Here is a 16,346-nt window from a genome sequence, read left to right as displayed (position 1 = left end):
GTATTTCATAAAAGCGCCCAAATGCAAAGTCGCTACATCCATCAATCCCCCTTTAACTTCTTTCGGTGACAGCTGCTTGGGAAATACCTGATTTGAAATTTCTCGCCATGAAAGGGGAATACTGAAGGTGGGGGGCCTCTGGGTTGCTCTCGATATGATTCATCTCTGTGACTTTAACGGTGCTAGACGTCCAATTTGAAGCTCGTTTTATTAAACGCAGCTCATTGGTGAACAAGAGTGGGGAAGAGCAGTTGATGCTCTGCGCTAACGTTTTCTTCCTTGTGCGGTCGATTGGTCGCCGGCCTTTTGGTCGCCCCGACCACAAGAACGGGCGACCAAAAAAACGACAACCAAAAGACTGGCGACAAAACAAGGTAAAACAACACGGTCTACGCATCAATAAAAGCCAACAATTGCCATGAGCAGTTTCACTGAGCCGACGTGTGTGTGTGTAGAAGAGTTTGTATGTACATGCGTTGTCCCTTTAAGAAGCGACGTCAGTCAGGGTCTAACAAGTATTTAGGGAATTTGAGCAACGATTTCAATGGTAATTATCACTTACCTTCCGGGCGACCAAAAGACCGGCGACCAGTCGACCGTGTACCTTTTTTTCGGTGACTGGTCCGGCTGTTTAATCGTTCGCAAGTTATACTTCTCAGTTTTTGACTTAATGACCGGCCATTATTTGTTATTGTTTGAGCATATGAATGAAAGCCAGTTCTTCTGCTTACAATATTAAAATGTAAATTATCTTATGAGCGTTCCAGTATAGAACCAACACTATTGGTAGTGTATAAATGTCCTCGCATTCTTAGTCTGAGTCTCACGTCGTTGTCTTGATTCTACTTCCAATCCCAATTTGTACTCCAACAAATGTCTGATACAATATTTATCTAGTAGTAAAAGTCATTGGGCGATTAATAGCCCTTAAACGGGGACGGTTAACGTGTTATTCTTCATCTTTTGAATGTAAACGTCAAATATTTTGCTCGATTCAACCTTAATCGCCAAATTGTACTCAACGTATTTTACAAAATGTGTTGGATGGAATAGGATTATACCTAAACGACAAATCACACAAAGAACCGTTAGTATACAAAGTATCGCAATATATGGCCATATGGAAATACATCAGCGCAGCCCTAATTCATACGCAAACATTGCAAAAATGACAATTTGACATCGTGTGCTCCAAACAAAATTATCAGAAACCTACAGCATACGTAAAACTAACTAACGAATGCCCGTTTCCTGTTTTCCGTATGACAAATGCGGTTAGGACCGAGCTGGTTAGCGTGACCCATTTCTGTCGGTGGTTGCTGTTTTTGTTTTTGTGCACGCCACGATGTTTGACTGCAGGTCATATAGTGATGCCGGTGGTGTGTGTGTGTACATGTGTGTGTGTGTGTGTGTGTGTTTGTGGGTGAAGATTTTCTTTAATGAGGTTACGTGCTTGGCTTCAGGCACGATTCTATTGTGTCTTGCGTTAAGATCCGTGTCAGATACTGCAGTTTTGACGCAATAGTAGCATAAAGTATTACTACTCTCTTGTATTAACCATAATAAGATCACGTAAATTGGGAGCTAATGAGTTAACTTACATGCACATTCACAAAGTTCATATTAAACATGTATTACTGAAGAAGTACTAGTAGTTTTTAGTTCGTATCTGTTTTATCGGAGTCAGATTTTTGGATTAATTAGAGGGTCAATCCAAACATACATCAACTTGTACGACTTGTGAGGGTTGTCCTAAATATGGCCAAATGCAGCCCGCAGCATAGTTTTTACTAACCTGCAGCAATTAATATAAATTTAACGGAATAGGGTCCGCGCAAGAATCTTAAATATGGTCTACATTCTCTCCCATTGCTAATGTTTAACACGGCTGGAGCTAGTCAGAAATTCCCATAAAGAAAATAATCATGTCATACAGTGAGCCCAATCGGTTGTGATTTTCTTCACTTTTTTCGCTGTCGTTTAATATTTGTTTTAGTAGTGCAAATATAAATATGTACCGTAAAGAATGCAAAATGAAGTGGAATTGAAGATAAATACATCGCACTGGAGTATAAATTGTCTTTTTGGAGGGCAAGTGTTTTGACTATTTACACCAAATAGCGAACTGTTAACATAACATTTTAACTCTAGCCTAAACAACAGAAGATATTTTTTTCACCTGTCAGAGTGAAAAACAAAAACAAACAGGTTGCTCATAAGCTAAAATATGAAAAAGTCCAACTTATAGGCCAGAAAATACAGTATACAGTCATGCAATATCCTCATTTTTTGCTGCTTGACCCATTCACTAACATTGACTGTGAAAGACCTCAAATCCATGTTTCTCTACCTTGATGGCGAAAGATGTCCAATTCAATTTTACCATTACTCCCAACCTTCCTAGTCAAAATGGATTGGAAGTCTAGCGCTGTTTACAGCAGCTAATAAGATAAAAGATTTCCTATTCCCACATTTCCATCTCTTGGCCTGGGTTTTACAGAAGCGCAGACATGTACAGTGGGACACATCGATGTTGTTGCCACAAGACACACGGCAGAGCACAGCGGGATTGCTCTATTTTTGTCACGGCACCGGGCTCAGCGTGATAGCAGACGGATCAAAGCTGCCGGGCGTCCGATAAGGAAGCTTGCCCTCTTTTTGCTCCTTTTCTACTTTTAACCCGCTTCAACTTTCTTCGGGTTTCTCCCGTCTTTCTCTTACATTGCAAATGGTCACCTTCGAGCCTTTTTTTTTTTCAAGCGAAGGGGGGAAGATATCGACCGGATGGATGGAAATGAAGCATAATGGGGTGTGATGAAAGGATGTAAGGATGTGATTGACAGTAGCTTCTGTTGAGTTGATTGTGATTTTGTTTTCAAAATCATAGACTGTTTGTGATTGATGGTGTTTATGGATCACTAGTTGCCAAGGTGTTAACACGTCACTCCTCTGATCAATATCGCAACTTTACAAGAACTGTCTTTAAAATTTTGGGACAATCGGAAAACCAGAATGATTGGCTTGTTTTACAATTTAAAAAGGATGGAAATATGATTGTGTGTACTTTTTTGTTTTGTTCCTTTTTACTATTATACAGTGAAGGGAATGCCAAATACGAGGTATACCTGTATAGATGTATTATTCAATTACAAGAAATAGAGTAAGACATTAAAGCAGAAAAGAGTTGAAAAAATAAATAGAAGAAAATACGAAAAAAATAATGTTACATTTTTCCTCCTAATTATTTATTTGAAATGATTTTTTAATATCTGTTTAGGATTTATTTTCAAATTTCACAATTTTTTAATTTTTAGTTGCACTTTTCTATGTCATTTTCAATACATAGTATCATTTAACACTATTTTTTGTGGAAAATGCATTCATATAATGTTTTATGTTTATTTATTAAGTGATTCTGGCATCAATCGGTTAATAGAAATAAATAAAAAATCCCTTATTGTAAACACGTTTTGGAAATACATTGAAATGTAGTCAAACATTATCAGATTTGTGAAGATTGTTGTCACCTTTTTTCCTACACTAATTTTTCAAACACATATCGATGTATTATTAATAAAAAACATTGTACATTAGCGAAAAACCCATCTATAAATCTAATGCACCAAAATCATGATTTAGTGCAAACACACAACATAATTTGAGCCTATTCCGATGCTGACGATGACTGTTTTTAGTCAAAAAGACAGGAAACATCTGATCTTGTCAACCTTGTGCGACGCGTAAAGTGAAAGGAAAACGGAGCAAACAAAAAAAGGGATGCAAAATATGGAATATCTTTTGTTGTGTAAGTGGATTTGTCTTTTCAGCTACATTAATTCCACAATCTAAAAGGGTGACAAGATTGCTATGAAGATGAAGTAGCAAGCATGAAAGACGGTAAGCGAAGAGTGATGGAAGGAGGTGGCTAATCCGTCCATCTGTTACAAGAACAGGCAGCGACTTCGTCGTTGGAGGACGCTTCCTACGTGGGCATAACAGCTGCGGGATAGGATTTAGCACCAGGATGCAAATTCACTTGTTTTATTTCCTTCCTCTGGTTGAAGAAAAATGAAATTGAAAAAGATGGAAACGAGGAAAGAGAGAATTTGCAGTGAAAGGTTGGGTTTTTTGTTGGACGAGCGTCGTTGTCAATGACTGTGTTAATCGTATTTCACTCAATTGATGATTAGACCATTTTAATCCATAACATGTTTGTCACAGGTATGATAGAATACACAGTGAATGATCATGTTTCAGTGGTATGTTTTCATACCTGTCAACCTCTGCCGATAACTGCCCTTATAAATGATTATGATTCCCCTTACAAACCCCCAAAAAACCTTACAAACACCGTACGACTCGTACGGTGTTTGTAAGGTTTTTTGGGGTTTGTAAGGGGAATCATAATCATTTATAAGGGCAGTTATCGGCAGAGGTTGACAGGTACGTGTTGTATATAGCGGACAATGAATTGAATTGAATAAAGGCATTTAATTCAATTCATTGACAGCTATAGACTTCCAAATTCATTTGAACTGGGAGGGCTTGGGCTGTGTGTATTCGTGACCGGACGTTTGGTCGCCGGACGTTTGGTCGCCGGACGTTTGGTCGCCCGGGTGAATATAATTTTGAGAGCTGGTTTCAACAGTAGATATTTAGATATTAAACTCTCTCTCTCATGAATATAATTTTGAGAGCTGGTTTCAACAGAAAACTCTCTGTCATGTTGTCAAACGTCCGGCGACCAAACGTCCGGGCGACCAAACGTCCGGCGACCAAACGTCCGGCGACCAAACGTCCGAGTACCGTGTGTATTTATTATTGCTTTGGATAAATTGGAGCGGATTGTGTTAAATGCATTCAGAAAATTGTTTTAAATCCATCCTAGGCCCCTCAAATTGAATTGTTGCATACAGCATAATTGTTAAAAGAATCGATAATACCATCAAAAAGTTCCTTTACCCCTCATAAATATTTTTTTAGATCCACCCGTGCTTGGATTTAGACATCTACTGCCACCAATGAGATAACTTTCTCTAGATATAATAGCAATTTCTACACTATGAAAAAAGACAAGACATAATCCTAATCTCCACTCTCTTAACCCACGAACACACACAATGGCATAAACTCATTCCCCGTTCTTTGTCTTTGCGGACTTCTCTGCCTCCATCTCCCATTAATTACACGGAGAACCAAAGGACTAAAGCTGTGTAATCTGAAAAGATACGACCCCACGAGCGGCTCATCCCTTAACACTGTTACTTATAGCTCAATCCGCCACTCGCCAACGCACGACAGAATTGAGCCCGCGAGTGTTGTCATCCATGTCGTTGAGAACGCTCGTTCGCCTTTCCCTAAAAAGTGTCCACGTGGTCACTTGAAAGTGCACCTCGCGTCCATTTGCTGCCAAATTTTGAAGCACGACGCGGATTATAGCGTCGATAAATACCGCATGCTAAGTAGGTTTCGGCTTATCCGACTGCTCTTCGCCAAAGTTATTTAACGTCCATTTAGTTTCATTTAAAAACGCTCTTAATATTTACCCATAGAGTCTCCGGAAAGTAAAAATATCATACCTGTCAACATCTGCCGATAACTGCCCTTATAAATGATTATTGATTCCCCTTACAAACCCCCAAAAAACCTTACAAACACCGTACGAGTCGTACGGTGTTTGTAAGGTTTTTTGGGGGTTTGTAAGGGGAATCAATAATCATTTATAAGGGCAGTTATCGGTAGAGGTTGACAGGTATGAAATATGGATGTTGCTGGGGACACTTGCCCAGAAAAGAATATGGCAACTATGTTTATTTATTTATTTTTTTAGACATTTATATCTAAAATACGGTGAATATTAATACACTGGTCTGCTCCGCTGAGTGGGTGTGATGGGCCTCATCATGCACTGCCGTTTAGTTATATATAGAAATGAGAGCACAGCTGTCTCTCCATTAGACTAAAAGCACAGCGATATAGGAGCACGGCCGAGAAATCGGCCAGCCGTTCGTCGCTCTTTGACAGACCGGACGGGGGAGGATGATGGGAGATGTCTTTGGAATATTTAAGAGCGGGCGATGGTAGAAGACGTTCGGCGTAGAAGAAGAAAATCGTTGAATGTAACTATATGTACTATATATAATTCGTTTTTCATATAAATAAAACATTGTGACAAAATTACAAGGAAATAATCCGTTTTTATTATAAACTAACTTAACGTTATCTCAAAATAAAAGTAGAACTATTACATTTTCATTTCTTCCTTCAAAATTCTCTCATTTTTATTTCAAGATAAGCCATCGATTAAAGGTACCGTATTTTCACGACTATAAGGCGCACATAAAAGTCTTACAATTTTCTCCAAAATAAACAGGGCGCCTTATAATCCAGTGAGCTTTATATATGGATCAATAGCGTGCAAGAACTATATATCCCAGCAGTCACTGCGCACCGGAAACCGGAAAAGGAGTCTGGGGCTGCTTCCGGTAGCCAGCGCTATTGCGGTTCGATATTCATATATAATATATATGCGTCTAAAAAACGGTGCGTCCTTTGTGTGTTTAAAATACAGAAATAGCACTCGTTACTGACACTGCGGCTAAAAATACGATGCGCCATATAGTCGTGAAAATACGGTAAGTAGATTAAATGAATGATTATAATGAAATTTAACGAATTCCTTATCACGATTGTTTATTTATTTAGCAATAAATCGATTATCAACAACTGTTTTGAGACGTTTTTGACCTACATTTGTCCAAATCATTTTCCCCCACCACGTTTTCGGTTTCATTTGAGGTTTTATTTTGCATTTATAAGAACACACACAAATAAAAAATAAATTAACAATGCTATCGTTTTACAGCAGGAGGATAAAAAGAAGCTATTATTTTTACTGGCACTAAAAACCTCAGTTTAGTATCTATACGGGAGAAAATATCATCTATTGTGTGGAAAAACTGCAGAGTCATTGTCATCACGAAGCAAACTCATGCACAATCATACTGAAAAAACCTGATGAATAAATCATCTAGGACGAGCGAGTTATTGTTTTTCTCATCGCAAATGGCTATTGATTGGAAAACATTGGACTGGCGAGATGGACTATTGTTACGGATATGGGAGCGATGATGCAGCAATCGTGGTAGCGTTGCAGTTTCGTGTCGATGGCTGGTTAAAATCTGGATATTGTCAAATAACTCATGAGAAAGTATTGACATTGACACTTTTTCACCGAGCCCCCCCCCCCTTTTCTGTCGTTTGGAAAGCCCATAACGGCAAGCTTCCCTCCCCACTCAATTTCTCTCGTCGTAATGAGCAGTTGTGCTGCAGTCTGCAACATAAACTGAAGTTTTGGCTCTGCGGCGGGAGGCAATTTTCGTCGTTACCTGATCATTAAGCCTCCGCCGTGGTCTTGTTACTCACCCGAAAAAAATTAGAATTTAAAAAAAAAAGAGAAGAGCGCAACATGTACTCAAGGCAAATGTCTGTGCTTGACAGCTGGTCTGCAGAAAAACAAGATAATTTATTCGGTTGACTCAAGCCTGTGGATATTTCTATTTTTTTCTAAGAGGGATAGCTGAAGGACAGATTGGTAATTTATTTAGGGTTATGTACAGATAATTTTCAGTCTGGATTTTTTTTTTCCATTTAAGTCACTCGTTGCCATTGGCGGTGGTTAAGGTCCGAGGACTGTACATTTTGAACCGCATTTTAAGCCGCAACGACCAAACTTGACAAGAAAACGATTTATTCACATCTAAGCAATGCCTACGGATGCGATACAAACATTTTCAACTCGAATTCGGTCTTAAAACAAATAGACGAGAACACTAACGACGCTAGACTTGGTTCTTAAAAACTGAGTTAAAGCGATGTTTTAAATGCGATCACTAATACTACTAATGTAATCAATTTGAAGTGGGAGGGTTTGCAGTGTATGAATGAATGCTATCTTTTAACATAAGCAACAACAACAAAAGATTAATCTCAACTCGGCTCTAGATTAATCTCGACTCGGCTCTAGATTAATCTCGACTCGGCTCTGGATTAATCTCGACTCAGCTCTAGATTAATCTTGGGGTCGTCCACCCCTTTGAGTCAAAATGAATTGGGCGTCTAAACCGTCAAAGGCAAGCCATTAGTTGGTAAAGAAAATAAAAAAAATACCCCGCATTGCTCTCAAGGGTAACGCAAAATTGTGAAAATTTCCCCGAAAACACCACATTTTTGAGGACCTGCGGTCATGCAAAATAACTATATTTTTCTATATTTTGCTAACAAATATATCTGGATACAACATTTCTGTATAGGATAAATTGATCCCTACAAAAGATAAACATCTTTTCAGCCTGTAAAAATCCATATAAAAGCTGCACTGGGCTATAAGGTTGAAAGCGGGGAAAAATAGTCCGCAAATGACGATAGTTGTTTGTTACTGAGCTTGTTTACCAGCCTTAAGCCATCCGGCTAGCAGACTATCAATGGAATGTTCTCCAGAGATTCTGGAGTGAGTCCAAGTCCTTCACAGTGCAGCCACTGTCTCCACGTTTGAATGCGCTGAGTGCTACTCACCAGTGTGCTGAATACATGAATGTTGGTGAACATACTTAGCACGTGGGTGTTTAAAAGCCTTTTTTTCCACCCCGAAATGATGTTTAAAAGTGATATAAATGTTTTGATCCCTTAAACATGTTCTTTCACCAGACTGCATTTTCAGATAAGTACAATAAAAGAACACGTGACACTATTTCGAGAGTTTCTAAACTGAAATAAATATAGTGTAGCATCAGCTTGCTCCCAAGGAGACGCTTGCCATATAGATTGTGATGTCATTTTGTATCATTTTTTATTTATAAGTGACTATTTGGGGTAATTGAAACTTTTTGTTTAGTACTTATTCATTATTGTATTTAAACTATCGACAAAATGTGAAAGAATTATATTTTCTAGAAAATGCGAATCCATTTAAACTGGAAGGGGTGGCGTTGAATTTGTATTTTTGGTCAAGTCAAATTGGTTGCGTCAATTCATTGGCTTCTCTTGATGGGAATAGACGTCTAATCCAATTTCAATTCCATTGGATTGGATGTCTATCGCCGCCGACGGAAGCGAAAGACGATCGTTCGACGCCGGCCATCCCAGTTGTTGTTAGACAGTCAAAGGAAGTGAATGAGTTAAGATGGCTACGAGGAACGTGCGAAGCGACTGTTAAGCCTGTGGTTTAGCAATCTCCTGACCTCACAAAGACCACTATCTCCTTCATGTAATCACCACTCCTCCCGCTGTCTGGCTCTAAAGTCGGTCGGCTAGCGTGCACGCTACATCTTCACTCTGACGCACGGAAGCCTGTCAATTATTGATGTGCTGCCTGTCCACTTGAGTGAAGATGGTTGGCTGGGGAAGCAGCTTTTGTCAAGTTTTGCGGCCAGGTCAAATGTAAGAAAATGACATTTCTTCACAGTTCTAATGGATTGGACATCTCCAACGGTGGCAAATAAGTGAGACCCTGACTGCGGAATAAACCAAATTACAAATATATCTTAAAGGACATTTTTGGGCTCTGGGCCAGTTTTGGATTGATTTGGAATCAATCAATCAATAGATTAATCTCAGATTTGGGTTTGGATTATCTCTTGCATATCAATCTACAATCAAGCCACGATTAGTACATTGCCGTATATTTAAGAACGTATCATATCCAGGTATATCGTAAAAAATTACGTGCGGAAACATCCTTCAAATTTAAACAGAAAACAAGCGCAACAATTGGTTAATATGCCAAAATTGCTTCGGTCACCACCAGACGGTGTACGCGACTCAAATTCGCCGCTTTAAAAGTAGCCTCAGCGTTTTTCCTTTATTTCCCAAGCTGAAATAGTCATAACGCCCAACCTTTTCAAGCCGTCTCGGCACCGAACGTCGTGATTGATGCGAGTGGAGTTGCTGCCGTTTGCAAGGTGCGCCAGTCAGTCAGAGGGTGTCAATCAAAGGGAGGTCGGCCGAACTACAAATAAATGGTCTGCTTGCCATCTTTTATTTCTTTTCTTTTAGTTCCTCTGTTTGCCATAAGAACCATTTGCAGCACTAACCTTTAGGGTCGAAAAACTGATTTTTATGATGTGTTGATTTCTTGAATTGTCTTTACAGTGATCCATTTTCTTTGTATACGCATCCTGTTATTTTGTCGTACATTAAAACTAACTGAATGCATACGTGGGGGTATATTTTGGAGTGGGTGCTAAAAGCGAAAAAGCTATTCAACCTCCTGGAGTGGCTCCACGCTGTCGATGATTGGGCTGCTCTTTCTCGGCTGCACGTCTAATTAACTTTCCACTTCATTATCTGTGTTTATGTTACGAAAGAGTTTGCGCGTGGGCTGATTGATGTTGTCGTTCTCGAAATTATTTAAAAATGGATATGAAATAACTCAACGCGGTTAATCTATCGTCGTAGACAAACTTGTGGATCACGGTTGAGTGGAGGTAGGTTATTGTGGGACACCGTGAATCAGTGGCTAGCCAATCACGAGGCACAAAAAGACAGGAAACCATTTGTGCATTTAGAGTGTTCAACCAGCCTAACCTGCATGTTTTTGGGACGTGGGAGGAAACCTGAGTACCCGGAGGAAACCCACGCAAGCCCAGAGAGGACAGGCAAACACCACACGGTGACCATTGACCTGGAATCGAACTCGCGACCCCAAAAGTACCCAGCCGTGTGATGAACGAACTATCAAAATAAGTATTATTCCACTCTATTCTACCAACATTCCTTTTCCATCGCAACACATCTTCAATCCTTTTGCCAGTAAGTCATTCATTATGCAAATCTGTAATGTTAAAGTTAGCCTAAACCGGAGAGTGTTTTTCCATTCCACTCTGCCCTGCTCCACTTAACGCCACGCCGTTCATTGGAGAATTATATGCAGACGCTAGCGCTCTCGTGCTCCATTTTCACTCTAAATGACTCTAAACCCTAAAAGTGATATGACGCGCCGACAAAACTACATTTTCATGTCACCTTTTAGCAGTCACAGGTTTGAAAATATCGTATTAAATTAAAAATAAAGAAAAAAATGCTCTCCAGATTGCCAAAAGAGGAGTGTGTTAATGCGTGGGTTGGCTACAGATAGTGGGATCATACTAATAGGGCTTTTATCCTATTAGAGACGACACAAGCGGGCTTTGTATTACCATGAGCGCACTCAGTGGGGGTCAGCGATTGTTTTTGATCTCCGGTACTGGCAGTATTCCATCGACAGCGAGAGATGTCCAAGCAACTTGAACCAGGAAGGCTTACATTGTGTATCGTCAATAACTACTTTTAGTATTCTTCGGCTAAAACACCGGTGTCAAACTCAAGGCCCGGGGGCAGATCCTGATCGTCGTATAGTTTTTAGTGGACGACGAAGGGAAATTGATGTTATAATTGATATGGTTCCAATTTCATTTCTGTAGTCAATGTAAAAATCTGGCAATAGATATATTGTGCCTATTTAAGAAAAAGATCTGTTAAGTTTCAAAAATATTTATCAATTTCCCTCCTCTTTTTATTGAAATAAATGAGATTAATTAAAAAAACTAGTGAATTTTGTGCTTTTCCCTAATTGTTATGATATAGAAAAATGTAAATAAAGCAGAGAACATTTAAAAATATATACAAATAAATTAGAGAATATATATTGTTGTTGTTTTTTAATGTTTTTTGCTCATTCAATATAGATTAACATATAAATTAACAAAAGGTGATACTGTTTTTTCCCTTTAGCTCAGCTGAAAACTAAAATTAAAAGTCAATATATCCTGCTCTAACAAATACGGTTCACTTGTTTGATCATTGACTAAATGATGAATGGTCGCAGCCTGGTCGCCATACATAACGGCCCACCGAAGGAAACCCTAACAACGCCGTGGCCAACAACAAAGATGAATCTCTTCCATTCTTTCCCATCTGTCTTGAAACCACTCTCGCCTTGGAAGGACTATCTCCTATTTATTCCCCCCAAAGTGTTACAATGAAATTATTGCGCTTTGTCACTCAATTAAAGCCCGCTTTCAATTTTCTTGTGGGCGGGTGACGTCCGCTGGCTGTCAGTGGCGGATAAGGCCAGGTATTTGATGTCGACCGTCTCCGCTTTGAGCCGTGTGGGTTCTCTCGACGCTGGTTTTGAGGAACCCTAAAGCTCTCGGGGAGAATGCCAAGACAAGAGAGTGGGAGATTGAAGCGGGTCCAAATACCGCCTCGCAAAGTGACAGTTGAGAGATTAGTGGTTAATTAGCTCCGACCAGTTTACTGGCAAGCGGAAAGTGCCCGATCGCTTTGCTTTACGGCAAAGAGGCGAAGAGAATCAGTGGCGCTTCTGGGGGAGAGCCAGTTGAAAAGAAGAGACGCCAGCCAAAAGTGGAAGAAAACTACTTCCTCGCTCAAGTTTCTCATCCCTTTTTGCGCATCTGGGGAGGCCAGATAAGGGGGAGTTAGCGAAAACAAAACGCCGATTGACACCTTGCCCACTTATTATGCGCCTATCAAAAAGTCATGCGGATTGTTACTTCCGTGGAAAAGGGTTATCTACAAAAAAACGGCGTTAAGGGAGTCAAGTGCGGGGCAATGAAGAAGCGCTTGCGATACGAAATGGCAGAGTGGCAAAAAAACTTCATTCGAGCAGGTTTATACTAAAAGGCATGAATACTACTTTTTATTTACACTTTACACTACCATTTTACTACTTGCCGTTAACTTGAAGTAGATGTAAATTGACTTCAATAAAATAAACAGACTTTTTGGCTTCTGTCTATGAAAAGCCAAAGACAAACCAAGTTTACTTTTATTACTCTACAGACTATAGATTAATCTCAGGCCTATTTGGATTCATTTCATTTTTCCATATATTGTTCAATTGGTTGTCGGTTCATCGACATCAGATTTGAAATTTAACTAAAATTACTTAACAAACAATCTGAGATTAACTCGTAGACTACCATTGTCGGCGCTAGACATTTGAACAATGGAATAATCTCGTGTCGATTTGGGATCCGTTCTATTTCGGCCATAGATTAATCTCGGGTTGGTTGCAGATTAATCTACGGCTGCTCCGATTTTACTGTACGATGGATCCGATGTTACTGTATAAGAGTGCTCCGCGCCGACCCGAGATTAACCTAACTCGTCTGCTGCCATCCCTTCCCAGTCCAAATGGATTGGACGTCTACCTCTCCGCGAGTTGAGAGACCTTCATGATGAATAAAAAAATGCCTGGCGGGGAAGTGAGCACAGCCTTTAGTGATTTAGCAATATCTTTTCTCAGCATAGATCAATAAAGCATTACCACAAACAACAGAGAGGAGGCAGAAAAAGACAAGAGAGGAGCAGCTAATCATTTGTGTATCTTCTTGAAACAAACACGACAGCCGCACTCGGGAAACAGGATTCTGGCTGATAATCACCGTGCAAAACCACATCAGTATTCCAAAGGGGCAGCCTCGTAGAGTAACAAATGCTTTGTCTGATCCAGCACATTGCTAATAAGCCTTGTTTTGCTTGTTATTAGTTGAAATAGCCAATAGCCAAGATCGGATTTAGCTGCCAGTCCACTTTTCTTAATGGACTAATGGCTTATAGAAAAAAAAACAGAAAGAAAGTCAATTGTATTTGCTAACAAGGTTTCAAACTCCGAGCCATCTTTCATGCCGAGTGCTGCTAATTTATGAATGAACTGGGAATAATTCACGAGTGGTGTCACGCTCCCTGTTACCGCTCAGTCACACCGCGAGATATCAGATCTCCCGACCTTACCGCACTTGTTTCGTAATAACTTCCTCGACCCGATTCGCTTGGGATTAGAAGAATTTCTGGGTTTAAGGTAATTATACAATTAGCGCTCAAACTCTGTGTTAATTGTAGTCCATTTGCAAAGGAAAAGCATCCTTCGTGAATTAAATCGATCTGACGGTTATTTGGGTTGCCAGGTAAGACTAAAAAGAGGACATTTATTTCTATTTTCGAATTTAGATGGGGAAAAAAACTAATGCGTACAATTATTTAAAGATATATATATTATAGAACTTCTGAAATAGCACTTACACTAGTAAAATATATAGTTGTCCATTACTATAGTAATTAGAACAAAATAGTCATGTTGCGCAGTGCAGTAAGATTAAACCCTTTTTGGATCTATTCTTTGGTCTAGAAAAAAAAATACAGAAATCGTGAAAGTCAATTTAATTTGTTAATGTCATCGTGTAATGACAAAACAGTAAATGCGCACGACTAGCAATATCCCAGGACATTTGTGTTTGGCGAATTATAGTCGGCAATTGGTGGCTTCATTTTTCCTTCACAAAGTACAGCCAATCAAGCTTTAGGTACTAGAATTTCCACTAGTGAAAACAATAAACCACTGCGAGTTTAATCGTCATTGAATTAACCTTGAAAGTAATGCGCCGCTAACAACATTCTTACCGGTGTAGGTTATTTTGTATACGGTAACATTGCTACACCCTCTGGACCATCTGCTGCTTTTATACAAACAGATGCCATAACGTTGAAGAAAATTATGCGTCTTCCCCTCCGAAACTAAAGATTTAGAAGAGAAAGTAGACACTGGGCGCAATATGGATTGTTGCAGTATGGAAGCTTTCTAATAGATCACGAGACGTTTATTGGTTCCAGGGAGTCCCTGGAGTTCATCGGGCTCCGGCGGGGGAGCTAGAATTGCACAGACGGAATATAGATTGACCTCGCCGCTGTCTACGGAGCGGCTCCGATTAGCCCCCGCACTATTAGAGAGCATGATGGAGTGCGACAGTGTGGAAGTGCCTGCCTTCATATTGTCAGGGAGGAGACGAGTGGTGCGGCTTAATGCACTCAAACTGCAATGGGATACAATAAATGGGAATGGGGCTGTTGTGCATCTCATTTGGTGCGCGACTTGGTAAATAGATGGCTGCTGTTGCGGGGAAACGCGGGGAGAGCCATTTACGGCAAGAGAATGACAATAATTGGGAGGGTTTTTACAAAATATTTCGGATGATGTTAACTCGTTTACGGCCAGAGACTTACGACCGTGTAACTGGGATGGCTATCGTTGGGTGATAGTGTTTCACCGCCATTGACGGAGTAAGACATCCAATCCATTCGGGTTGGATTTCTCGAGCTGTCAATGGCAACTAGTGAGTTAACTTATTGTTATTTCTTCTACAACCAGTATAAAATATTAAAGTGCTGACTTTTATCTGATTGCAGTGATTTTTTTTTTTTTTTTTTTTTTTTACAGGTCCAAACTTGGCTATAAAATGTTCTTTTTTTTCTTTTTACTTTTAATTGTCAATCAAGTGTGAATTCAGGTGAAAATTAATCATTCAAAATTGGACTAACATTATTTAAGAATGTATTTTTATATGATGTAACTTACTGTGACTTGTATTACTCATTTACTGCTTTTTTATATAATATAATTTTTAGTTTATGTACATAATTTGCTTTCTGGTGGTTTTTGCCTAACGATACAAACATTTTCAACTCAAATTCGGTCTTAAAACAAATAGATGTTTTAAATGAGATCACTAGTACTACTAATGTAATCTATTTAAAATGAGAGGGCTTGCAGTGTATGAATGAATGCTAGCTTTTAACATAAGCAACCCCCCCAAAAAAAAGATTAATCTCGACTCGGCTCTAGATTAATGTCGTCTCGACTCTAGTTTTTTGTGGGCCCGATCTGGCCCCCGAACCTTGAGTTTGAAACCTGTATCTTAGGGCTACATAAATTTGACTTGACTAATTGTCATGTCAGTTTCCCTTGCAGTAGCAAATGAAACCTTTTCTTAATACATATTTAAAGTCGACACATAAATATCAAAATTTTCCCAGAAACAATGACTCATTTTCATGACCAAATAAATTCATGTTACTAAATTTCTGTATTAATTTTACAGCCCGCCGCCAGTCCTAAATGTTAATTTTGTATTGTCGCAAATGTGTTGCAGTGCCAGTCGATGCCAGTTGACTGGACGACAAAGCGACAGTCACGTGTGCAAACTGTGCGTGTTTAAGCGACCGTGTTAAAAGAAAGGCCACTGTTAAAAACGACAGTACACGAAAGGCGCGAGTGTCTACTGTGGCGCGTGGCATGGGGTGAAAGGTCGTCGCATAGACGGCATACCACCAACAGACGGTTAGAGGTCGCCGTGGCGTCTGCATACTGACGGTGGTTAAAAATACTATAACGGATGGCGGCAACGTTCCTTGGTTGTTAATAGTACTACGAGCGACTCGAGTATTTTTTATTCCTCTCCGCTGGTAACTTGCTACTCGTTCATCAACGTTGGCGAAGAATGAGACGGCAG

General features: G+C 39.7%; 1 protein-coding gene across 1 annotated transcript in view; it reads right to left on the bottom strand.

Moving 5' to 3' along the window:
• ext1c (exostoses (multiple) 1c) overlaps positions 1-16,346 on the bottom strand; it is a 41,516-nt gene that overhangs the window by 10,440 nt on the left and 14,730 nt on the right. The gene's annotated exons all lie outside the window — the stretch shown is intronic.

Source organism: Stigmatopora argus, chromosome 21, assembly GCF_051989625.1.
Source record: "Stigmatopora argus isolate UIUO_Sarg chromosome 21, RoL_Sarg_1.0, whole genome shotgun sequence".
Classification (NCBI taxonomy): Eukaryota; Metazoa; Chordata; class Actinopteri; order Syngnathiformes; family Syngnathidae; genus Stigmatopora; species Stigmatopora argus.
Note: the sequence above shows the minus strand (reverse complement) of the source record. Positions and strands in the feature narration are given on the sequence as shown.